The following is a 26,437-nucleotide window of genomic DNA, read 5'->3' as shown; positions in this document are numbered from 1 at the left end:
ACAAAATATTACTAAAGATTGTTGATTTCTGGGGGGCAGGGAGTGTAAGAGAATTAAGTGTTCATTTCCTTTCTCTGGAAGGTAGAAAAGATATTAAAGGAACTTTCCCAGGTATATCTTCAAGAGCGGCACAGAGAAGAGAGTCTGGATAAGTTCCCCTAATAAGCCAGAATGTGGAGATTTGAAACAGATTCAAATGAAATCATTTAAAGGAAAACATTAGGCCTTTCTGCATGAAAGCACCCTACATGTCAGTTCTTACCCCAAATTCCCTCTCTGAATAGTGTCAAGTGAGCACAGAGGATGGGTACTCTGAGTATTTTGTGACATTATTCTTAGCCACGCACTTGGAACTGTCCCCCTGACATTCCTTCCTGAGTCACTGATCGCAGTGAAAGTTTGCTAAGACCCTAAGTGGGCTCGGACACTGTATTAGTTTGCCGCAACGAAGTGCCACATACGGGTGTGGCTTAAACAGTCGGAATTTATTTTCTCACAGTCACAGAGGCTGGAACTCCTAGATCCAGGTGTGGGCAGAGTTGGTTCCTCCTGAGGCCTCTCTGCTTGGCGTGTGGATGGCTGCCTTCTCCCTGTATCCTCAAATAGTAGTCCCTTTGGGTGTGACTGTGTCCTGATCTCCTCTTCCTATAAGGACACGGGTCAGATTGGATTAGGGCCCAACTACATGACCTCACTTGAGCTTAATCATCTCTGTAAAGATCCTATCTCTAAATACGGCCACATTGTGAGGTCCTGGGGCTTCACCATATGAATTTGGGGGGAAGGGCGGGACACCATTTAGCTCACAACAGACACCACCGTCACCTTTGCTGGAAATAATAAATTAGTAAACATGGCATTTTTTCTTTCCTTAGAATAGAAAGTATACTCCCAGTCAGGCCTGTAGGCACGAGGCAGGTGGATTCACACCACACCTAGTGTTGCCAATGTAGGGGCTGTAACCACAGCTAGGTTTCTGGTTGACAAGCAAAGGACTCCTACCTGCAATCTTTTGGTTTACAAAAGTTGTTCTTTTTAAAATTTTAACTTCGGGTGGCTTCATCAAAGGAACAACATTGACATGCATGCACTTAACTTGGAAAAACTTAAAAGAACTTTGTTAAATGTCAAAACGGCATGTATGAGCACCAAAGCTAACAAATGGAGGATTGTTTTCTCTTTTTCCCTCTTGAATCTGGTGCTCGGCGCCTTCACTCACACACTTTCTTCCTCCATATCAAAGACACCCCAGAACGGCAGAACCCTTTACAAACATTAATTAATTCTCCCGATCCTCCTGTGAAGTGTGTGTGGGGGTCATTCATTCCCCTCTTTTTTAAAGAAGAGACTTGAAGCCAAGAGGTTAAATGACTCACCCGGATGGAAGTCACCGGAGAGAGTTAGGAAATTGAGTTGGGTTCAAAATTGGGTCTGGAAAACTCATTATATGTTCTAAGAAGCACAGGTCCTAGTCCAAAGTGAACTGTTCATTGAAGCAGTCAGGTAGAACAAACAGAGCTTATGAGATTTGGAGATAAAATGGATTTGGGGTCTGAATAATGGGAAGGAATCGAAAAGACAATCTAGTCAACAACCAGCCCTCACCTCTAAGGGCCATCTGGCTGGAAAACACACAAACTTATTCCACTCATGATTTAGACACTCAGTTCAAGGTGGTGATGCTGTCTGTGGTGTTGAAATGGAAAGAGGGGTGGGCAGATTTTTGAGGGTTCAGTGTAGGTTTGGTTCACACCCCAGGTTCTCTGTGGATGAAGGGGGAGGATCTCACAAGAAGCACAGCTGCTTCCCCCATGCGGCTATGTGTCACGTGACAACTGTAAAGCCTCTGCTTACTGTCCAAGCAGACTCCACCTCCACCTGAGGACCAGCCACGCCACATCCTCCTCCACTCCAGACAGAAGCCCTTCTGAGGGGCACCTGGATTCTCACACGGGAGCAAAAGCCTAACTCAAAGTGGCTTAAGGGAAAAAAAGTCAATCCCAGCACTGCTGGCTTCGAGGCGTGGTGATGGCACCAGAACACTGGTCTAGCTCAGTTCAGCTTCATTCTGTCCTGGCTCTCCTCTCAGACAAACTTTTCCCTTGTAGATGTCCAATGTCTGCTGCTTCTCCAGAGCTTTGTAGCCTTCTGCAGAGGCATTTTAGTACAAGGGTGAAGAGCAGGGCTACTGGCCCCAAACTGAAAACTGTGTGACTGTGGACAAGTCAGTTGACCTCTCTGTGCCTCAGTTTCCTCATCAGTACCAGGGGATGATGAGAGACTCTTCCTCATAGCATGGTTGGGAGGATTAAATGAGTTCATGTCCATACTTAGTGTGGTGGTTAGCTCTACTCTAGAGAGTACTCAGTTATCATCAGCTATTGTTGTCACTGTTGATGCCACTGGTTGATTCAACAGAACTAGAAGTGCACTGGCCAATAAGAGATGGCAGGGATCAAAGGTGAAGCTCAAGTATTGTTCTGGCACGGAATGAACAGTATCAGCTTGAAAGGGCTGAGGATGTGGGTCCCGAGGCAGGCTGTCTACCATCGGAGTGGTCCACATCTTCCTTTGCCTCAGTGTCTCCATCTGCTAAATGAAAATAATCAAACCTACTTTGTTAGCAGACTGAGAAGATTTAGCAAGTTACCCCATCTGGAAAGTTTAGAATTTCATCTACGATAAAATTCCAACAGTTTTCCTGATGGCAATTTTCAAGCTTTTTGTATGTGCACATTTGTGTGCGACTGGAAGAAACTGGTCATACTGCTCTTGTTACGTTCATCTTCACATTCCTGGCTGTGGACCTCCTAGGAGCCCAGTCCTGTGCTGAATGCTGAGTCCACGAGGAAGGAGGTAAAAGGCACTCTCCGTGACCTCCAGAATGAGCACAGTTACAAAGGCTGAGCGCGTACTGCATGCCAGGCACCATCCTAAGTTCTTTACGTCAATGACTTTTCATCTCTTGGATCATGGCTTTTATTTCCAGCAATTCCATTTGCATCTTTCTTACAGTCTTCCTCTCTCTGCTGAAATTCCCCATCTGTTCATGCATCTTGTCTATTTCTCCATTAGGTCTTTCAATATATTAACTATAGTTATTTTAAAGGTCCTGTCTGACAGTCCCAAAACACAGGTCATCTTTGGTTATGGTTCTGTTGACTCTTTTATCTCTTGACAATGGGGTGTTCTCTTCTTCCTTTTTTTGTGTCTCATAATTTTTAAATGAAATGTCAGACATGCTGTGTACAGGAACAGTAGAGACTGAAATGAATATTATTTTATCCCCAGAAGTAGGATTTTTTTCTGTCAGGTCATTAGTATGAGGGATTGAGGCAACCCTGTCAGGAGTTGAGCTGGGTTTGGGTTTTGTTGTTAGGATTACCTTCAGTGAACCAGAGACCTCAAACGCCTCCATCATGTGCTACTCTTACCTTGTGCTCCATCTCAGCCTCCTAGCAGTCCCTGCTTGCCTGTATTATAGAAAGATGTCCCTTCCCCTGTTCTGGATCCTCCTCCATGCTGTTGCTTTTTATTTATGTAATTGATGATGTGAGCTTGGGGTGTTCTTTCTTCTGCAGCTCCAGTCTTGGTCTTAAGCAGGCACTGTGAGCCTGGGGTGGGGGCTCCCATGGGTCCTGTTCCTCCTGACTCCATAGCATATCCTCTGCCTTCTATCTTTGGGGGGTCTTGGATGGGAGAGCATCTCCCATCTCTCCTCCAGAGATAGCAGAGCTCTGCTTTAGATGAGTTCAGGATCCTGTGTCCAGCCCAGTGTCTCTCCTGCCTCTCCCCCATGGATGGATGGCTTTGTTTCTCCTCTACCTTCTGCACTGGTCTACTTTTGCCTGGGACTGGGGTGGAGGTTTCTGCCCCTCCCCTGGAAGGTCAGGGCTTTGCCTCATAGTGGATGTGAAGTGAAGTGGATGCCTGGGTACCACCAAGAGAGGTGGCTCTCCAGGTTTCTCACCCTGACCCAGCTGTTTTCTTGTGACTTCCCCAGTGGAAAACCATGGAAAAGAGCTTGTGAGTGATTATGGACACCCCCTGTGTCTGGGGTCCCTGAGATTCTACACTGTCATCCTAACTCATACTCAGTTTTAAGAATTTATTCAAACTTTAGGTATTTTCCTCCCACTCACTTATATGCTGCCCATTTTGTCCTTCTATATGTTGCCAAGATAAAACACTTCGTGGATCCCATTTCTCCTTGGAGGGGCTTGTTACGCTTTGCTATTCAGTTCACCTGGATGCCTTGGCACCTCAGCTGTCTCATGAGCTCAAGAAAGGTTATGGTTTTATTAGATTATCCAGCTCTTCCTGCTTTTTAGGGTGAAGACAAAGCTTTCATGCAGCTTTCTCTTTCCTGATCTAAAGCATGGCTTTTCACAGGTGAATACTTGTAATCCTCTAAACAAGTCTATGAGGTAAGGATTCTTATTACCCCCATTTTACAGATGGAGAAACTGAGGCACAGGTACAAGTTCAATCACTTGCCCAAGGTAGCCAGGGTCTGATGAGGGAGAACTCAGGCAGGCTGGTTCCAGGAGGAACAAACACATTGCTAACCATCATGTCACACTGCCTCTTCAGAGCCATGAAAACCAGCCGGGGAGGCTTCACTACAAAAACTGTTTAAGGGTCAAGTCTAAAATGTGGTTATAGACATGGTACTAATGCAGCTCAAGGGAAGGGTCAACTCATTCATCAAAACACATGTGTTCATGTTGATATGGATTTGAGCTGGGCAAGGGGTTAAGATACCAGCCTTGGAGCCCATCAGCCCTGTGTTGGAGTCCCATCGCCACGTCTTCATAGCTGTGTAACTCTGGGCAAGTGTCACTTCTCAGACAAACCTGGAGAACAAGAAGGACCCAACAGGTGGTATGGTTATGCTTGTTGTAACTGTCATTCGTGTCTGCCTCTTCATGTGCACAATAGGTTCTCGTCCTCTAAGCCATAACTATAATGTGCTTAAATACCCTCCAGATGTAACAGATCCACTCCAATATGCCTAAATCTCTTTTGCTGATAGCCACGGATGACTGTGCTGAACTCTTCACTCAATTATTATTTTTTAAGCACCTGCGATGCACCTAGAACTACAGAGGCCTGGGGATATAACAGTGAAAAAGGCAGAAGGAAATAGACAATAAACAGATCAACACATAGCTGAGACAACTTATAAAATAACAAAAGTTACTAAGAATATAGAAGAGAGTACCATAGATTGAATGTTTGTATTCCCCCAAAATTTATATGTTAAATTCTAACCCTCATTGTGATGGCATTAGGAGATAGTGCCTTTGGGAGGTGATTAGGTCATGAGGGTGGAGCCCTCATGGATGGAATTAGTGCCCTTACAAAAAAGACCCCAGAGAGCTCCCTGGCCCCTTCCACCACGTGAAGACATGGGAGAAGACAGTCATCTATGAACCAGGAAGCTGGGCCTCACCAGACATCACATTGCCAGTATGTTCATCTCAGCCTTGCAGCCTCCAGACAAATGTCTGTTGCTTACACCAAGCCACCCAGTCTCCAGTACCTGTTAAAGCAGCCTGAATGGACAAATGCAGAGTGTAAGGTGATGAAGAGGGCCTGAGGTTGCTGCTGGGGAGGAGGCACCTCTTTGCATGGGGAAGTCAGAGAAGCCCATCTAAGCTCAGATGGGCACCTCCACTCTCCCAGCCACACTGACTTTATGCTATTTCTCAAACACCCCAGGTTCATTCTTGCCTCATGACCTTTACACTTCTGTTCCCTCTGTGTGGGTTTCTGGGTCCCAGCACTGCTACATGGTCGCCTCCTTTTTGTCACTCAGGGCTTGGCGTTGCCTCCTCAGGAAGCCTTCCCTGACCTCCCAATCCGATCATCTTTCTCCACATCCCGGTGCCCTCGTCACCTCTTCTGTTTTATTTCTTTACAGCACTTCTCACTACCTGCATCTGTATTGCTTGTGGATTGTTTTACTTATTTTCCATCTGTCCCCCTAGAATTTGTCACATGAGAGAAGAATCTCCTCTGTCCTTTTACCACTGGATGCAGAGTTGAGCTTGGCTGGTCCCACACTGGAGATGCTCCATAGATCCCGGGTGTACAACACCCCACACGTGCAGGATTGCTGGTGGGCATTGCTCACAGAGGCTTAACCCAAGAGGATCTGCTTCTAGGCTTAGGGCAGGGGCAGCAATTGGACAGGTGGGGGAACATCAGACCGTCAGTCACGTTCTTCCTCTGCTGTGGGTGACCTCGAGCTCAATGTGAGCTGGCAGAGATAATGCTCTGAGGAGCTGCCATGAAAATGGACACAAAGCCAAAATCACAAGGATGAGCAGGAAGCCAGACCTCAAAGGGTGTACTACTCAACCTTCCAGCCAGGCAGGAGCAAACGTGCCCCAGTTCCCCTGTGAGATGCCGAGTCACGCTGGCTGGAACAGAGGCTGCCTGCTGGTGTGTATGATGACATGAGATTATATTTGCTTGGATTGAAAATGACAGTCAAGACCTCCTGGCTTGGCGGTTCTCTTAGACAAGCCTGCTCTAGAATAAAGCCTGCCAGTGGTTCCAGGGGTGGCATGTGACTGAGTAGATAGTGTGCCCTTCGGCTTCTAGAGGTTGTGATGAAAACGGCCCACGCTTGCTAAGGGGCAGAAGGAGAGCTGCCCTGGATGAGCAACAACCATAGGAGTGCGTGTCTGATTTGGGCAAGTTCTGGGGTTCACAGCATGAGACCCATTAATGGGATCCTCAACCCAGGATATGGACACATCTCAGGTCTATAGCATGACTCGGTTTAGCAAAGGAGCGATTTAATCATTTGCACAACCGATACTAAGGAGAGCCACCAGACGCACTCACCAAAAAAATCAACTAAGTATCCCCATTAGAGTCTTGTTCCAATTTCACATCGCAATAAAATGTCAAAGGAAGAAAAGCTGATTTCTGATATTATTAGTTTGAACTTAGTGATACTCCCTGGAAGCGTGACATTTACGGGAAAAAAAGAATAGAAGGAGGTGGTGACCCAGAGTGTGCTGTTCATCTTTAGATCTGGGATTTTTGCTTTAATTCTCCTGAGCCCCTTTGCACACTTGGAGTCCAGGCTCCCTTCTGGTTGTCTTTTGCTGGGTAACAAACTGGCTGAAGCTCTAAACAACCAGGCTGTTTTGCTCATGATTTTGTTGGCCAGACATTTGGGAAGGGCTCAGCTGGGGTTTGTCTCTGGTGGCTGGGGAGTCACTGGAGCTCTTCAGTCTGTACCCAGGGCCCCAGCTGCATACCTGACGCTCCCTCTGCGTGGCCACTGCACCCTCCACGCGGCTGGGGCTCCTCACTGCATGACAGGGCCAGGGTAATCAGCTTGATTGCAGGGTGGCTGGCTTCCCTCCAAGCTGGAGTCCCAGTGGAGGGTCTGGAATCCCTTCCGGGCTTTGCACATCAGTTTGCAGAGCTGAGTCCTCAGAACCGTGTCCGCCCACCCGTCTGGTGTGCTCTGGGGAGGATGGGACAAGATGGAGTACGAAAAGGTGCTGTGAAATGGTCCAAGGCCAGGACGGAGGCTGGTATCAGGTCTTTCCCTGCTTGTCCCCTGAGCCAACCCCCTCCTCATTTTGTGCTCATTTGTCAGCTCCTTCCCCAAACATCAGGAAACGCGTAAAAAGAGCATCAGAAACCGCACCGACCTTTGACCCTGGGTTTATATTTCTCAGGTCCCCTTTCCTTTCCATCTTCAAGTCTTCAAATCTAGATCCCGGGAAGAAGCCACTCCTTCCCTGGCTCTAGTAGGGCTGTTTCCCATCAGCTGGGCTGCCACCGTTTGATCCCTATAAGTGAACCCAATTTAGCTGATTCACCTTGTGTTTAAGTTTTATGTTAACATAACAAGGTTATAGAGCTGAACATGAGAGGCCAGGGAAAGAATTTATAATTTATAAGTGACAGTTCTGGTTTAAGACCAGGTTTCTGAAGGAAGTAGGTGGGAAAGGCACATCCTCAGACAGAGGTTTTCTCTTCTGAGCTTGGAAAGCGTTCAGCCTGATTTAAATATAAAATCAAAGCTGTTGGCATTTAACAACCTCTGTTTAAAAGTCAGAGTTGACTTATAAATAAGACCCCAGGTTGGGCGATGGGATTTGCCGGCATCAATATATCATCCAGGCTTTATCAACGGAGAGAAAGAAAGGTGTGTATCTAGTAGAAGCTGGGAGGGCACGGAGATTCCTTGTTGGTGGTTTTTCCAGAATTAACCACCCTGTTCGTGTGCCTCTCCCAGGGAAGCCCCTTTGCTTTGCTCTCTGATGCTTTAGGTGTTGGCATTTGTGGGTTTTCTCAGACTCCAACTGGCATCCTCTTCTGAGTCTCTCGCATGAGCCCAAGGATGGTGCAAACATGGGGAAATACAGTCTTTTCCTCACTGAGCCTGACCCTTGGGTCCTTTGGAAGCAGGTCAGGTTTGGGACAGCTCCTGGAGGGTCTACGCCGGAGGTGTGAAGAGGCAGCAAAAATGCAGGCCCTGGATGGGACAGCACACTTAAAAATGTCACTCTCCCTCGGGGCGTCGGCTTTCCCAAAGGGAAAGTAGCCCTACACTACTTTCCCATTCTTTCATAATTTCTTTCCTTTCTGTAGGATGGAACAATGCCAAGCTGACTATGGAAGGACCCAGAAATCTTAAGTTCTGGCGGGGAGACCGGCTGATTGATTCCTCAGAGTGGCTCTCATGCTGGCCTGGGAAGGCGAGCCTGGCCCTTCTCCCAGGACCTTATTAGGCCCTCGACATCCTGAGAATAAGAGGACAAGGACCCGCCACCCCTTCTCCCTCGCTGAAGCCACTTTGCAGAGTATCCTGAGAAGAGCCAGGCTGAAGAAAGCTGGTATTTAAACGTTCTGGAGTGGGAGAGAGGGTTGTTATGGAAACAAATTGCTCTGAGTCCCTAAAGAGGCTCAGCCCTGGCGAAACAAGAGGTGCGGGTGCCGGAGATGTAGAGGATAATATTTCAGAAAAGCTCTAACCAGACATAAATCGCACATTTGCATTTTGGCTGGAATGTCTGATGGGTGTAGAAAGAGGGATGTGGGTATTTACAGCTCCCCTCTCAGGGTGTCAGAGTTGGGGGACCCTGGTCTCACACACTTGATCCTGGAGCATCCTGTCCTCCTGGACAGCACTGTGCCCTCCGAGTTCTCGGGATTGAGAGATGCTGGGATGCAGGAGGCTGTGCCAGGCAGTGGTTAGTTCCGGGGCTCATCTTCCACCCGGAATCCATGTGTCTCTGTGCCTTCCCAGTTGCCTGGCACCTAAGAAAACGCAAAGAAGAGTGAGGGACCAGCCCTCTGTCCCTGTGGTGTGAGTGAGAACACAGGGTGAATACAGGGCTGGCTTTGGATCATGAAAACACGTCGGAACTTGACAGGGTTGGTGGTTGCACGTCGTTGTGAGTGTGCTAAACACCACCAAATTTGTGCACTTTAAAAATGGCTCATTTTATGTTGTGCGACCTGCAGCTCAATATGAAAAGGAAAACTAAAAGCCCTGGCGATGCTGACAAGCTGGGCGGTGGGGCATGCGGGCCCCGCCCTCCTGGTCTTTCTACCCTCTCCCCTGGGCCCACATCTGGGCATGTCCTCAAGTCCCCTGAGAATCAGCCCCTGGATCTTAAACGGCGCCCCCTCTGCCCCGGCCTCAGCGTGATGGATGGAATTGGTGGCCCTCCCACCGCCCCGTCTCTCGGGCGCGAGCGGGTTAAGGGACATGGAGAGCTTACACGTGGGGAAGGAGCTGACTCCAGAGTGTTGCCCGCACGACACCGGTGAAGGGCTGGCTCGTCCACCGTGCCGTCCTTCCCAGCCGAGCAGACTGCACGCTCTGGCTAAAGACTTTGCTTGCCGGCCTGGTCTGGCCTCGGCTGTGGCCGGGCCTGGGATAGGCGGGCCTATCACCCTGAATAAGGGCTTTGCGTCCTTAAACCAGGAAAGCCACTTCTGCCATCAAGCTGGCCCGGGACCTTCTCCCTTCATCTCCCCACAAAGATCCATTCATGCTCCTCGATCAAAAGAACACAGCAGCGAGTTAGAAAAATCCAGTAACTGGAGTGTAGCAGCTACAAATGAATCCTGGTCCACTTTCCTTCTCTGGTGCCTGCGGCATAATTAGGTTGTTCCCAAGAGATGGGGCTTCCGAGGAAAGTACATGGGGTCTGAAGCCCACTCTGTGTGCCTTGGACGTGCCTGCCTGGCTCTGCCTGGTCGTTCTCCAAAAGGCTCCAGGCTGGGTTGGCACCCCAGCTTTGGGTTCAGGGACCTTGGCTGCCCCTGTCTCCTCCCCAGGTGCAGCCCCCTGAGGTGGTGCTACAGAGTCCTCTGGGGACACATTCCTGGCCGCCTACCAGTGGGCCACTGGGGGGACCCGGTACCAGGGTGGGCAGTCCTGTCGCCTCAGGAGCAGGGTGGAGCATGAAAGATGTGGACTGGAGGTGGAGGGAGGGCCCTGGTCTGGGGAGGGGGAGGAGCAAGCAGCTGTCACGCCAACTGACAGTGACTTGGGAAGTGGAGCTGTGACCCGGACTCGTGGCTGCTCTTAGAGAACTCAGGGCAGGTCCCTGCATCTGTTACAGCCGATGACATCCGTGTTGCATAAGAATCATGAGGCAGGCTGAAGGAAGGATGCCCCCCTTCCGAGTCGGGCACCAAACGGCCCCTCTAATGCCACAGCTGAGTTCCTGTGCCCTGGAGATCATTCAAAAGCTCAGAGAGGCCCTTGGGATACGCTGGGAGCAAGTTGCAGCTGCAATCTTCACTCTCCGTCTGCAAACCCATCAGCACCCACAGGCTTCTTCCCTCACCCCAAGACTTTTACTCCTTTTACTGTCACTTGCTGTTTTCCAGCTTTGCTGAGATACAATTGACTAGTAAAACTGTATAGATTTCAGGTGTACAACATGATATGTGTATATATTGTGAACTGATCACCACGGTCAAGGTAACTGACACATCCCTCTCCTCACATAGTGACCATTTGTGTGTGTGTGTGGTGAGATCACTTAAGGAATTTCAAGTAGACAATAAGGTATTATTAACTGCAGTCACTGTGGTGTACGTTCGGTCCGCAGAACTTGTCCCTCTGATACGGAAGACTTGTACCTTTTGACCTGCATCTCTCCATGCCCCCCACCCCAGCCCCCAGTAACCACCACTGTACTCTCTGCTTCTGTCAGTTCAACTGTTTAAATTCTACACATAAGTGAGATCGTGCAGTATTTGTCTTTCTCTGTCTGGCTTATTTCACTTGCCATAATGACCTCTAGGTTCACCCATGTCCTTGAAAATGGCAGGGCTTCCTTCTTTTCTGTGGCTGAATGGTATTCCATTGTCATTTATACCACGTTTTCCTTATCCTTCCATTGACGGACACTTCGGTTGTTTCCGTACCTTGGTGATGGTGAACGAAGCTGCATTGAACATGGTGGGAGTGCAGGCGTCTCTTTGAGATCCTGATTCCATTTCCTTTGGAGACACTCTTGACTTCTCTTAACCTGCTTTAATTGTCCACATTTGTTTACGTGTTCGTTATCTAACTCCCATGCTGGAAAGTAAACGCCATTCAAGCAGGGGCTTTGCTGCTCTGGCTGTCTCCCCAGATCAGGGCCCCTGGCACATAGCAGGCGCATACTGAATATCAGCTGGATGAATGTCTGATGGAAGAAACACCGTGCCTCCCACACGGGCAAACTCTGAACGTGATGAGGTTGCTAGGCTGAACACAGAACCCCCAGGTACATTTGGGTTCTAAACAAACAATGAGTAATACTTTAGCATAAGTATACCCCAAGTATTGCACAGGACATACTTATGCTAAAAAGTAATTTGTTTGTTTCTGTATAATTCAGACATAACTGGGCTTCCTGTATTTCTGTTTGCTGGCTCACCCCCAGGATGGCTTTGTCTCTGTGTTGTTCTCTTTCTTTCTCCAATGTGTCAGTTGCATAATCACTCCATCATGTTTTGGGGCCGCCTGACACCCCTTGGACCCACACTCCCTTCCAGGTCTCCCCTTCTCTCTGCTTCGGAGCACAGCCGGCCTCCTCCCCTCCCACTTTTCCCAGCATCGCTTCCCCAGTGGGTGAGGGGGAATGGGATCCCGCATGGCCCGACCACGCGTCCTGCTTCCATTCTCACCTTACAGGACGTGCGGCAGCATCCATGCTGTTGCTGCTTTCTCCCTCTGGCCCCAGGGTGGTCAGGCCCCTGCTCTCCTCCCACCTCTCTGACTGGTTCTCCTCCATCTCTGATCTCACTCTGATCCTAAATGCGGGACAGTCAAGGCTGGTCCTGGGGCCTCCTCTCTACGCATGTTCTTACCTCTGTTTCCATGGATTAAACACCAGCCCAGATTTACTCCAAATGTCCAGATCAGTCCCTCCAACCAGCTACAGCACACCCGCCTTGAAAGTCTTCCAAGTCCCTCAAATTTACCAGATTGAGAACTGAACGTTCCCAGTTAAATGGCCCCACTGTCCCCATTACAGGTAGGGACATCAGGGTCCCCAGGTGCTCTGGTCAAAAGCTGAGTCATGCCTCACGAGGCCTCTTCCTCACACATCAACCCTTCCCACCCCTGTGCAGGAAAGAACCACCCCAGCAGGCCTGGCGTGTCCACACCCCACACATTGCAAACTCCTCCAGGTCACCTCCAAGCCCTAGGAATGCCCTGCCTAATATGTGTCTGTCCACCTGACACCTCACCCTGATAGACTGTCTGTGCAGAGTGATTTATGGTGGGGCCTTGGGCCGTGCGGCATCCGTGTGACCTCTCAAGGGGAAGCAGGTTTATGTACCTGAGCACTTCATGCCTGCGTCACCTGGATAGCAAGGCTCAGGTGAGCTTCCCTGGTTGGCAGGACTCTGCATGTTGTCACACATCTTTGTCAGGAGAGGGAAAGCCTGTCCGAATGGCTCCTCTGGGAGAAGACGACGGAGAGCTTGTGCTTGGTCCTCCCAGACTCTGCCTCTGAGCCTCTTCCTCGGGTGAATTTTAATCTGCCTCTTTGTAATAAACTGTAATCTTGAGGATAACGGGTTTTAGTGAGTTTTGTGAGTCCTCCTAGTGAATCACTGAACCTGAGGGCGGCCTTGGGGACCCCTGACAACAACCTCCAAAACAAAGCTCAGGTCTGCCTGAATCCCCCACCCCCTCCCTGTGTCCACGCCAGCCCCGCCCCTCGTCTGCACCTTCCCCTCGGCACAGACCGTGGCTTCCTCTACACAGCCATGCACCATCTTATCACATCACCTCCTGCCTAAACACTTTGATGGCCTTCCATTGCTCCCTAGATTAAACACCAAGTCCTGCCCACATGGACTACTGTCCCCTTCCTCAGCATGGCCCGGCCACTGTGCTTTCTTTCCATCTGTATCAGTTTCCTGGGAGCTTCTCTAACAAATCACCACAAACTGGGGGGCTTCAACAGCAGACATTTATTATTCTCTCAGTTGTGGAGCCCAGAAGTCTGAAACCAAGGTGTCGGCAGGACCGCCTTCTCTTCTCCGCCTTCTCTAGGGGAGGGTCCTTCCTGCCTCGTCCAGCTCTGGGGGCTCCAGGTGTTCCTTGGCTTGTGGCCGCCTCCCTCCCATCTCTGCATCATCTCCACGTGGCCTCTCTTCTCTGTGCATCCCTCTTCTTCCAAGGACTCTAGTCACTGGAGTTAGCCGCCCCCTCCCCCAATCAGGTTAACATCATCTTATCTAACTACATCTGCAAAGACCCTATTTCCAAATAAGGTCACATTCTGAGGTTCCAGGTGGACATGAATTTGGGGGGACACGATTCAACCCCCTACATCATCTATGAATACATCAAATTGCTTTACAGACCAGGGATTTTGCCCCTGTTGTTCTCTCTGCCTGGGACCCCCACGTCCTACCTTCCTTTCTGTACGTGGCTGTGTCTTCTTTGTTCTAGGATTCTGGCCTAGATGTCACGTCCTCTGAGAGTCCTCCATGGCTACCCCAAGGTGGTCGCCTCTGATCTGCACTCTGTTTCCTTCAAGTGCTGCACCCAGTTTACTCGTTGAAATGCTCTCTGCTCCCCCATCAGACGGTCGGCTCAGTGAGGAACTTCTTCGGGTGAAGCCTGGACCCAAACAGCTCGGGTCTGAAGCACAGATCTGCCCCTGGTCCCCTTGAGCCCTGGGTGCCTCTGTTCCAAGAGCCTCTTTGCCCATGCTCACTTGCAAGTGCGTTTATACACAGAAGCCCGTCACAGGGTATCTGGAACGTGGTAAGTAAGTACAGCACAGATGTCAGCTCTTCCCGTGCTGACCCACGCAGGGACAGCCGGGCACACAGCAGACACTTTCACAGGTATGTGAAGCCTGCCCACCTGCCCACACTGCCCCTTCCTTACCCTCCGCCTGTCCTGACGACGCGTGCAGCAGGCTTCTCTCCTCCCCACAGCCCCTGAACTCTCCCCCAAGCCTGAGCAAGCACGGAAAAGGGGCACATTCCCCTGGGAATCAGTGTACCACAGCGGGATGCTCTCTGGGGAACCTCTGTCCATTTCCCCTCGCTTGTGCAGAGGGTCAGGGACATCCTTCACAGGCTTGTTCAGATGGCCAATAAGTGACGTTTTCTGTGATTTGTCCCTTCTGCACCACAGCGGCTGACCTGCCACAGGAGACAGTCGTGAAAAACACCGGCACCAAGACAGATGTGCATGTGGCTGAGCCCAAGGGCACAGTCAGCCCCCAGCAACTGTAACGTGAAGTTGGAGCACCGGGCTGGGATCTGATGCCAGGACACCCAAGGGTAGGTGGGTGGGGCACGTGGGCAAAGCTGAGGTCAGAGTCCAGTGGCCGCACCCACGACCCAGCCTCCTGCAGCCCCTGCCTTCGGTGGCCCCTCCTCCTTCGCTCCTCTGTTCAGGCCCATAACTTGGTGTCCAGGGCCTGAAATCCCAGAGGCCAGAGCTCTTGTTTGCCTTCCTCTTTTAGGCCCCAAGAATTCACATCTTAGCCCAAAGCCAGGGGAGCATTCCCTGAATTTCTCTTTGCTGGTCTGTCCCTGTAGCTGGGCAGAGCCTCCAGCTCCCTGATCCACATCCCTCCCTGCCGCCACACCTTGTCGCCCTTCAGAGCTTAGGGAGGTGACTAATATGACACCAAGACCAATGATTCCATTGTTTGTTTTCCCTCCATCGCCTCCAGCTGGTAGGATTATTTTAGTTCCAAGGATGGAATCTGGGACGGGGTGGGGGAAGCTGGTGGGGGGGTCAGAGTGGGGGGCATGCCACGTCTTTCTTTCAGCTCTTTCTGCATCTCAAATTTCCATCTGGTCTCCCCCACTCTGGGCAGCCTCCTCTTTGCCCGTCTTGATCCGTCTCAGCCTTCCAGGAGAGGTTAGAACGAGTCTTTCTTGCCTCCCCAAGTGAGAATGGACGCTCCTTTCCCCATGTTTCTGCAGATTTTTAAGAATGAACCACTGTCCTTGTACAGATCAGACAGACACCCCTGCCTTTCCCACAAGAACTTAGGGTCCCTTGAGGGCAGGGTGACACTGGGCCTTAGTCACCTATGCCTCCATCCAGCTGTTAGCTAAATGCTTGGGGTGGGGCGGGGAAGGGGGGCATTGTGATGGTGGATATGGGAGAAACAAAACAACAAGCAATGCATTAAACAAAAACAAAAACAAACAACCCAGCAATGCATTAATCAACAGACACGCACAAAACTAGCCAACACGGGCCTATTATTTGTGTGTGTGTGTGTGTGTGTGTGTGTGTGTGTGTATCTACATAGAGATACATAAAAATATATTCTATATATTTTCTATTATAAGATAGGGAATACAGGGACTTCCCTGGCGGTCCAGTGGTTAAGATGCCACACTTATGCTGCAGGGGGCATGGGTTCAATCCCTGGTCAGGGAACTAAGATCCTGCATACATTGCAGTGAGCCCAAAATAAATAAATAAATAAATGATAGGGAATATAATAAAGGGATGCTGTATATCGTAATAAATGCATCCAAATTATAGTGTTTATTTGTGAGACTCAGTAAGTCCCACAGGGGACAAGTGAATAAAAGTGGGTATTGATATTGGGACCGCTTGCTGGGAAGTTGTTAAAACATACACTGTGGGCACACAGTGAGATTGCCGTTATTCTGTTGATTTCCTGTCGCTGATGAGTTACTCTGGAGGCTGCAGAACTCGTGATAAAGCGCTGGCAGTGTCACTCACCAGTCCAGGAGAACATATAACCTTGCAAAGTCATCTTGACCCATGAGCAGGGAGAGGTTCTTCTTAGTGAGGTTCCCACTGTCCCCCATGGGGGGCTGCTGCCTATCAGCCCCCTTCACCAGCAAAATTGAAAAGTTGAGGGCAAAGTCTTCTTGGATGTGGAAGAGTTCCCCCACCTTCAGATGGCAGGCTTTCACCCATCGCTCGGAACCAGTTTTCACCTTCAGTCATTTGGAACGGATGTTCTAAAAAGTACCATGGGGGCAGACATCCCCTGTGTGTCCTGGGCGTCCCTTAGTGTGTGTGGCATCTTAGGGATGAGTGAAGGCAGTGCACATGCACACACACACAGACACACGCTCCCTCTGGAGATGTGGTGACAGGTGCTCAAAAGATAAGACTTACAGAATGAAGAGGGACCAGCAGAGAAACAGCTCTGCTGGCGGATCGGTTGGCCTCCTCATCCAAGTGATTTCCTGTGTTCCAGAGTGAGGAGGAGAAATGCTGACGCCAGAGAAATGTGAGTTCATCCTCAGCAAAGCTTCCTAAAACCCAAGGGATTTGGGGGCTCCCTCCCCCAACCAAGATTGTTTTCCCTTCCACGGCCAGTGAACGTGACTCACCAAATGTGTCCCATTTTTACCCTGGAAAGTTGTCACCTGCTGTAAGTGCCCTTTTCCATCTCGGTTGTTGTGATGACAAGATGAATTGCTTCTGATTTGGAAGTCATTGCCCTAATTTGTGCACCCACTCCCATATCATTTCTCTATCATGGGTTCTGGAGTCTGTCCAGCCATTGTGATTAATTTGGGACGATGAATCACAACCCACACCCAGTAGGGACAGGCACCCAGTGGGGACACTCATGAATGTTAAATCATCTCGGCTCTGTTTCCACCCCGGCTGGTGTGCTGCAGTTCAGTCTGGCACTAACAACCCGCAGTTAGTGCAGACCCCACAGGTTGGGCTCATTGCTCCATAAGAATGTTCCAACTTCAGACCAGCCCCTACTGCAGACCAGCTGCACTTCGGGGGTCCCCAGGCTGCCCACACCGCTGGCTGACTGCCTATAAATTTGGGGGTTCCCGTGACTCTCCTAATTTACTATGATGACTCACAGAACTCAGAAAGCGCAAGAATTTTCCCACCATCAGACTAGGTTTTCACCCATCACTCTGAATCACTTGTGATCATTTTACCATAAAGACCACAACTCAGGAACAGCCAAATGAAGAGACGCAGAGGGTGAGACCTGGGGAAGTCCTAAACACAGAGTTTCTGTGTGTTGCCCCCATGGAATCAGAGTGTGTCACCCTCCTGGCACATCCATGAGTTCAGCAAACATGAAGCTCCATCAAGCCTTGGTGTCGAGAATTTTTACTGAGGTTTCATTACATAGGCCAGTTGATTGAATCATTGACCACATAACAAAACTCAGTTTCTAGTCCCCATCCCCTCCCTGGATGTCAGGCTGATATCACCCACTCAAAGCCCCAATCCTCTAATCTCATGGTTGGTCTTCCTGGTCTTCCTGAACCATCTCATTTCTTTTTATTTTTTCAACTTTATTTTATTTAAATTTTTTTTTAAGTTTTAGATTTTTAATTTAATTTTTATTTTACATTAGAGTATAGCTGATTTACAGCCATCTGATTTCTTAGCATAAACTCAGGTGTTGTGACCCCAGAGGCTCACAAATAACAGACAGTCCAATTCCTGGGGAAATTCCAAGAATTAATCTTCCACCCAGGAACCAGGGATAAAGACCAATCAAATTCTTTATTATACAACATTTTGTTAGAAATGTGACCATAGAACTAAATCATTGAATGTGGATATACAGCTTCTGGAAATAGCACTGGAACGTAGATCTTGGCTAAATGGAATCAGACCAATTTTGTATCCAGCCTAATATCCTGTTTCTAACAGCAGAACTAAACATACTTTGCAAGACATCCAGTTACTCTCCCTAAGTCAACCCCAAATGGCGGTATGACTCCAAACTCCCTTTACATCCTGGTAGGACTCTGGGGTCCATTCATTGATCAAAACTCCTCTGGGGCCATTTAATTCTCAGTGCCTCCTCTCCTGCTAATTAATGGTCTGAGGTTAACTGGGAACTCATTTTTCAAGATAATCTCAAGGTTTGGTGAATACCTGCAAGACTTGATACAAAGGAATATTTCAGCAAGCCCATAGTTACCACTACTGCAGGAAAGACACTGAGAAAGAGTGTGCTGGGGGGAGGGATAAATTAGGAGTTTGGGATTAACATGTACACATTATTACATATAAAACAGATAATCAACAAGGACCTACTGTAGAGCACAGGGAGCTCTACTCAAAAATCTGTACTAACCTATATGGGAAAAGACACTTTACTGTACTCCTGCAACTCCCACAACATTGTAAATCAACTATAATATAAAATTTTAAGGAAGAGTGCGCTGAAAACACTTGAACTGCACAGCCTCCTCTTCAAATATTTACATCATCCCCTGGAAGCGACCCCCCATCCAATTTGCTATTTGCTGTTCATGCTCTTTGACCTCTCCCCACATCTCTGATGGTTTTCTCAAAGAGTTAACCAGAACTACTACAAAAAGCAGACCTCAGAAGAAGCCACAACTTTCCAGGAATTTAGAAGCAGGTGAAAATCATCCACAAAATACAGATGAACCCAAGGAGCATATTCAACAATCAGAATTAACTTAAAATGAAGTCTTACTGTTCCTCAGAATAGTCGCTCTGTCCCTGGAGAGTTGTGTGTGTCCGCCCTTAAGTCTTTGAGTTCAAACACCAGCTCATCAGATCCCCCATCTGAACACGCCACATACGCATCACCCATGCCGTACTCTGCCGTCCTTGCTCCAAAGCACTCTGCTTCAAAGCACTCATCACCACTCGGTGTCTATCTTTTATGTATTTCCAGCTCCCTCTTATGAAGGCATAAGGTCACACGAGCTTAGCTCTGCTTGTTTTATTTATCCCTGTGTCTCCTGCTGCTAATGTAGACATGTGCCTGTCAAGGAAAATAAATAAAAAGAAAACCCACTCAGTTTTTTCCTTTCCTATGTGAAAAACTCAGTTCTTCCTTACTATGGGTTTCTTCCCTGTGAGTCTTTCTTTACCCTCATTTAGAACAGTTCTGACATTCTATGTATGGGGGATTTTGCCCATATTAAGCAATTCTCTGTGACACAACTGAGGGTCCTACAATTTAACTCAATTCTGAAACTAGCTGTCAGGAGACTGTGTCAAACAAATCCCAGAGTTTTAGGGCTCAGTCCTACAGGATTGCCCCCAGCACCTCCCATCACAAGCCAAGATTGTCACCTGTGCTTTTGATCAACTAGCTATAGACTGAAGGTTCCAAAGACTCCTCCTTGGGTTTGAGAGGGGCTCACATAACCAGAAACACTTATGATTACCAGTTAATCCAAAGATATGATAAAGAATACTGATAAACAGCCAGATGAAGAGATACGTAGGGTGAGGTCTGGGAGGGTGCTGAGCACAGGGATTTCTGTCCCCTTGGAGTTGGGGTGTTTCCCCTTGGAATAGATGAGTTTTCCCACCTGGAAGCTCTCCAAACCTGGTCCTTTTGGGTTCTTATGGCAGATTCTTTGTATAGGCATGATTGATAAACTTACTGGCCATTGGTGATTGATTCAACATCCAGCCCCTCTCCCCTCCCTGGAGGTTGGGGGATGGGACTGAAAGTTCCGATCTTCTAATCACACGGTTGGCTGCACTGGTAACTAACCTCCATTCTTAGGTTTGGTGTAAAAGTCTCCTCATTAACATGACAAACCGCCCTTATGATTTTCATCACTTAGACAATTCCAAGCGTTTTGGAAACCCTGTGCCAGAAACAGGGACAAAGACCAACAATTTCTTACGAACCACAGTGTTGCAGCGCTGCTCAGAAAGCACTTGTGTATTGACATCAGACGAATATGCTGTTTCTCCAGGGCAGACCGTGTGCAGAGGCAGGAAGACGACTTTCTGTGATGTCCTGGAAAAAATTCTCAGCTCAGGTCCAGCTTAGGAAACCTGGTGTGTGAGCTCCCTTCCATGTTTGAGGTGCTGAGACTCCTTGCTAAGAGCCTTGAGCTTAATTTTAACACTGCTGGAAGTACAGATGATGTGGGTTAGGGCCCTAAAATATAAGTTTGATTACTTTATTAGACTCTTTGAAAGGCATACCCAGACTGGGAAAAATCAAAGATGTCACCCTCTGAGACAAGAAGAACTTAGAAAAGATTCTGTATCTGAAAAACACGCCAGGTAAGAGTCCCCAGGTATTGATGCTAAGACATGTTGTATTTCCCACCTTTATAATTGACCTGGAGGAGAAAGTCACCATTTACATTTCCAAGGTTATAAATGAACTTGAGCTGTACCAGGCAGTGAGGGGCAGAGACAGGGGAGGGGACAGTGGGGAGATCTTGTAAGGGCATCCCTGTGCCCAATCCCAGCACAGCCGTCAGGCACTTGCTGTTTTGAGAAGTGAAGTTGTGTCAAGGTGAGAGCCCAGACTCTGCAGGCGGAATCTGAAACTGGGTTCAAACTTGAGTCCTACCATCACTAGGTGTGTAGTCGTGGGTAAGCTGCTTCACCAACTTGTGCCATGGGTTCTCCATCTGGAAATAGTAATTGTGCTTAACTGATATAGTTTAATCTCTTTCTTTCTTTCTTTCTTTCTTTCTTTCTTTCTTCTTTCTTTCATCCTTCCTTCCTTCCTTCCTTTCTTTCTTTCTTTCTATCTTTCTTTCTATCTTTCTTTTCTTTCTTGCAGTGCAGCTTATAGGATCTCAGTTCCCTGACCAGGGGCTGAACCTGGGCCCATGGCTGTGAAAGCCCAGAATTCTAAACACTAGGCCACCAGGGAACTCCCCATCTTTCTTTCTTTCTACCATTTGTCTATCTATCTATCTATCCATCTTTTTCTTTCTTCCTTTCTTTCTTCCTTTCTCTCTTTCTTTCTTTCTTTCTTTCTTTCTTTCTTTCTTTCTTTCTTTCTTTCTCTCTCTTTCTTTCTTTCTTTTTTCTTTCTTTCCTTCTCTCTCTCTCTCTCTTTCTCTCTCTCTCTCTCCATCTATCTACCCACCTTTCTATCATAAGCATTTGTAGTTTTATAAGTTAATTTATGCAAAGTACTTAGCACATACTCAGCACTCAGTTGAGTTGTGGGGTAGAATAATTCTTTGTTAGGAGACAGAGGAGGACCCAGCTCCTCCCTCAACCCTACACCTTTACCTGAAACATCTGTCAGGGAAAATACACACAAAGAACAAAGTAGGACAAAGTGCCTGTGATGCAGTTTGGGGTCCAAGCCCTCACAGGTTACGGTGATCGGGCTGAATCCCAAGAAGAACTTTTCTCTTTAAACAAAATTGTTCTAATGGGTCTGAGCCAAGCAGAAAAGACATCCATGGGCCCTTGGATGTGTCCCATTGTCACCTCCTCTGGGACAGTTCTCACTTCCAGGATGACCTCACTCTCAATCTTTATTTATCCAAAACCCTTCTCAACCCCTGAATTCACTTTAATTCAACGCACATACACTGATCATCCCTGTGCCAGTGCTGGGGTGGAGGAGAGGGTGCCAGGATGAGGAAGGAGGTTCTGCCATCTCAGTGTCTCCCTTATAGGGCAGTTCAGACTCCACGTGTGCAAATCCAAGCTCAGGATCTTTCCTTACCTCCAAAACAGAACTCACCACCGGAGGTCGTGTCACTTGCTGTCTGTGTGTTTGTTTTCTTCCTGCCCACCCCCAAGAACGTGGCTGCTTGAACTTGTTTGTCACTGTATCCTGGCTTTGAGAACCATTCCAGGACAAGGTAGACACACCAGACAATTGTCGATAAAGGGAGGAGGAGCTCCAACCAAACCTTGTGGGGTTACCCTCCCCAGTGCCTTCTCACCTGCGTCCAGAAGCCTAGGGTTAGACTGAGAATTTCTTCTCCCTGACCCACCACTAAAAGCACCAACTTCTTTCTGTTGCTTTCCTGAATACCCCTCTGATCCATCTAAACACTATTCCACTCCCACTGCCACCTCAACTCCACTTCCCCATCCGTCATCCGGACAACTCCCAGACCCTCCTAATTACAATATTTTCTTAACATCTGTGCTGGCATCCTCCACAAAACAAACAAGGGGGTCTTTTTTTTTTTTTTTTTGCGGTATGCAGGCCTCTCAGTATTGTGGCCTCTCCCGTTGCAGAGCACAGGCTCCGGAAGCTCAGGCTCAGTGACCATGGCTCACAGGCCCAGCCGCTCCGCGGCATGTGGGATCCTCCCGGACCGGGGCACAAACCCGTGTCCCCTGCATCGGCAGGCGGACTCTCAGCCACTGCGCCACCAGGGAAGCCTCAAGGGTGTCTGTTTTGCAAATTTAGTCATGTCTGCCACCCACATTGGGAAGAGAGAGGACTCATACATTGCACTCCTTTCTCCAGAATTTAGAAGCAATTCTGAGATAAACAAAGAGTCAGGCAAAGGGATACCAAAATGTCAGCTTTATCACACATGGGCGTGATGGAGACCACAGCTTAGAGGAGAGACAACAGTGGCCTCCCTGCTAGTGGACCCCAGAATCAGATGGTTTACTCACCCAGTCATGTGGCCTGAACAATTACACACCTTCAGTCTTGGGGCAGAGCCTGCCCTCTCCCAACTTAAGGTGTAGAGAAGCAGATCAGACTCAGAATAGTGAGCTGCTGAATGGGGGTCAGGAGATATCACAGTCAGCTCAGCCTATTAGAGCAAACACTGCAGACCGGACGGCTTAAACAACAGACTTCTATTTCTCACATTTCTGGAGGTTAGAACAACCAAGATCAAGGTGAGCCAGCTTTGGTTCCTGGTGAGGCTCCCAGATGGCCACCTTATTGCTATGTCCTTTCATGGCAGAGAGAGAGGGAGAGAGAGCTCCATTCATTTTCTTATTAGGACACTAATCCCATCAGAGGGCCCCACCCTCATGACCTCATCTCTCCCTAATCACCTCCCAAAGGCCCCATCACCTAATACCATCATCACATTGGGGTTTAGGGCTTCAACATAGGAATTTGGGGAGGACATCATTCAGTCCACAGCGGGAGGCCAGGGTGTTTTGAGAAATGGAGTAGACACAGGAGGCGGGGAATATGTCCACCCAACACCTTCCAGCCCCTTCTTAAAGCCACCTGAGCAAAACCAGTCCCTGCTTCCTCTTGAGTATCATTTCCCCCCACTCTCTCTGCTGTCACTGTGTGGCCTCCTTCTGTCTCTGACTCTTTATGCTCCTCCTTCCCCTCAACTCAGGGCCTCAGCATGTGCTGCTGTCCTGCCTGGGGCACCCTCTGTCCCCACTTGACCCAGTCCTGTTCATCCCTCAGACCTCAGCATAACCAACTTCCTCCTGCACCCACCCCTTGGACCAATGACCATCAGCTTGTGCTGCCCTGTGAAGCTCGTTTTCCATCACACCTGCATTCTCAGCCATGAGACCTTTATTTGCTGTGGTCCTTGGGGCTCTGCTTCCATCGCTGACTCTAAACACCATGGAGACAGGGCTGGGCTGGTTGTGTCGGCTTATTGTGGTGTTTTTCTTCACTGTGTCTCCAGGCTGGCACACAGGAGATGCTTAATAAACAGCCTTCCAAGAATGCACAGTCCAATGAACAAAACCGATGCGTACACTACCTGACCTCAGTGCTACCGGTCAGAGCCCAGGGAATCCAGAGGGGGTGGATCACCCTGCCTGGAAACTGTTGAGAAGACCACCCCAGGATGACTCCACCAGTTCTGCTGATGGTAAGACCTCCTTCTGGGACTGTAACCGGTGGCTCAGAACCCATCGCTTTAAATGTAGGGTTGTTTGTTTTCTTTCCCCCCAAAGTGTTGCTTTGTTCTTCTTTTGCTAAAGTTCCCATGCCACCTTCCTGCCCCACCAAATCACCTTGTGAACCTACCTGCCCCCCACTCCATACTGTGGACTTGGAGTTTCTACCTGAGATAAAGTTCAGCGTCACATGCAAATGTGAAGAAATAACTGTGCAGTGACTCTTTCAGAAAACTGATGAACATTTTAAACATGTTTAGTCTCAGCACTCATTCCTGGGAGACCCCGCCCTTGTTATTTTTCTTTTGCCTTTAATACAGGTCTACATGCGTGACAAAATGTTGCCTCAAGGACCTTTTAACTCTTTTTGTAACAGTCTTATTATAAAACTGAAACGTCTAAATGGTGTCCATGATTTCCTCAAAAACATGTGGTCCTGAAAGGTCTAAGAAGAAAAGAACAGCCAAGTGCCCAGATTTTGGTTTCTAAATCTTGTTTCCCACTGAAAGGAGCCAGGGCTCCTTGGAGACATGACTGATTGCAAATCTGGGGCATGGAGGGAACAGTTGTCCCCCTCATCTTGCTGTACCAGAGAGCAAGGAAGTGAGGGTGTGTTGGAAGGACATGGGGGCCAGCTTGCAGGGGTTCCTCTGGCCAAATGTAGGCCAATTGGAACATCAGAAAGAGTAGTGATGGTGATGGATTATAGGACACTGAGATTTAAAAAAAGGTCTATGGGTCCACAGTGATTCTCAAATAAGGTTGGAGAAGGAGATGACGGAAAAACAGTTTTTTACAGAAAAAGACAGCTAGTAGGCGTTAGAAGAATGTTAGGGTTAGAACATTATTGTTTTCCAATCACTATTGCAATCATTGATGGGAGCAAGGGCTCTCCACTGACGCTAAAGCCTCGGGTGGACACTGCTGCCGAACAGGGTATTTGTGCTCTCATGAAGCATCCTCACAGGTTGACTGTGATCTCCATTATGATGGAGGGATCTGGTGGCGCCATTTAACCGCTAATGAGACAAATCAACCTTCTGTGCCCTGAGGTGTACTCAGTATCTGGACCCAAAATGCTTAACCTGAATTTAACTGGGAGGAACCAGCCAGAAAAATATCCCAGTTGTGAGGCATTCTACAAACCAACTGCCCTGAATGCTTCAAAAATGTCAGTCACAAAAATATAAATATCGCAACGAGATGCAGTCCTACGTCCATTAGGGTAGCTATTTAAAAAAAAAAAAGAAAATAAGCATTGGAAAGGATGTGGGAAAATGGGAACACTTTACACAGCTTGTGAGAATGAAAATAGAGCAGCCACTGTGGAAAACAGTGTGGTTTCCTCAAAAAATTAAACATAGAATTACCATAGGACCCAGCAATTCCGCTCCTGGGCCTAGACGCAAAAGATTTAAAAGCAGGGACTTGAACAAACGTTTGTACATCCACGTTCATAGTGTTATTCACAATTGCCAAAATGTGGAAGAAATTCAAGTGTCCATCAACAGATGGATGAATAAACAAAACATGGTTGATCCACACAATGGAATATGATTCAGCCTTGAAAAGGAAGGAAATTCTGACATAAGCTACAACACGGGTGAAGCTTGAGGACAATATGCTAAGTGAAGAAAAAGATAAACATTGCCTGATCCGATTTAGATGCGATAACTACAGTAGTCAGAGTCACAGAGACAGGAAGTAGAATGGTGGGTGCCAGAGGCTGGGGCAGGGATGGGGAGTTAGCTTTTAATGGGAGCCGAGTTTCAGTTTGGGATGACAAAAAGAGTGCTATAGATGGGGGGTGGTGATGGTTGCACAATCATGTAATTGTATTTAATGCCAACGGTAATTTTTATATTATGTATGTGTAGCTAGAATAAAAGTAAATAAGCAGATAATAAAGCTAGGGAACTATCCTAGACTAAATTAGAAAAAACAGACACGTCAAAGAAACAGATAATAAAGCTAGGGAACTGTTCTAAATTAGAAAGAAGAGACACATCAACTAAAGGCAATGAGTGATATTTGATCAGACCAAGTATACTAGGGAACCACCAAGAAATATCTAAATTAGACCTGTATATAAGATTAGTATTTTTATATTCATGTCAAAAATGAAAATAACAAATTAAAACACTGCCGTTCTGGAGTGGACCTGGCTATTCTGGGCGGAAACCTATCCCTTACGTTCTGAGCAGGTAACATTTGCATATGTGTTAAAGACTTTGCCAATTATTTTAGGTCCTATAGACCTGCAGTTACAGAGGTGAGACCTACCTCTGTGTATTTCCCACAGTCTCCTTGGGAGTGGAAGCCAGGGGCACACCGCCAGGAGGGTGATGGCATCCTCTTGCTCAGGGGCCC

The sequence above is a fragment of the Neophocaena asiaeorientalis genome, unplaced genomic scaffold (genome assembly GCF_003031525.2).
Source record: "Neophocaena asiaeorientalis asiaeorientalis breed wild unplaced genomic scaffold, Neophocaena_asiaeorientalis_V1.1 scaffold489, whole genome shotgun sequence".
Classification (NCBI taxonomy): domain Eukaryota; kingdom Metazoa; phylum Chordata; class Mammalia; order Artiodactyla; family Phocoenidae; genus Neophocaena; species Neophocaena asiaeorientalis.
The sequence above is the reverse complement of the archived record's forward strand: the minus strand, read 5'-3'. Positions refer to the sequence as shown.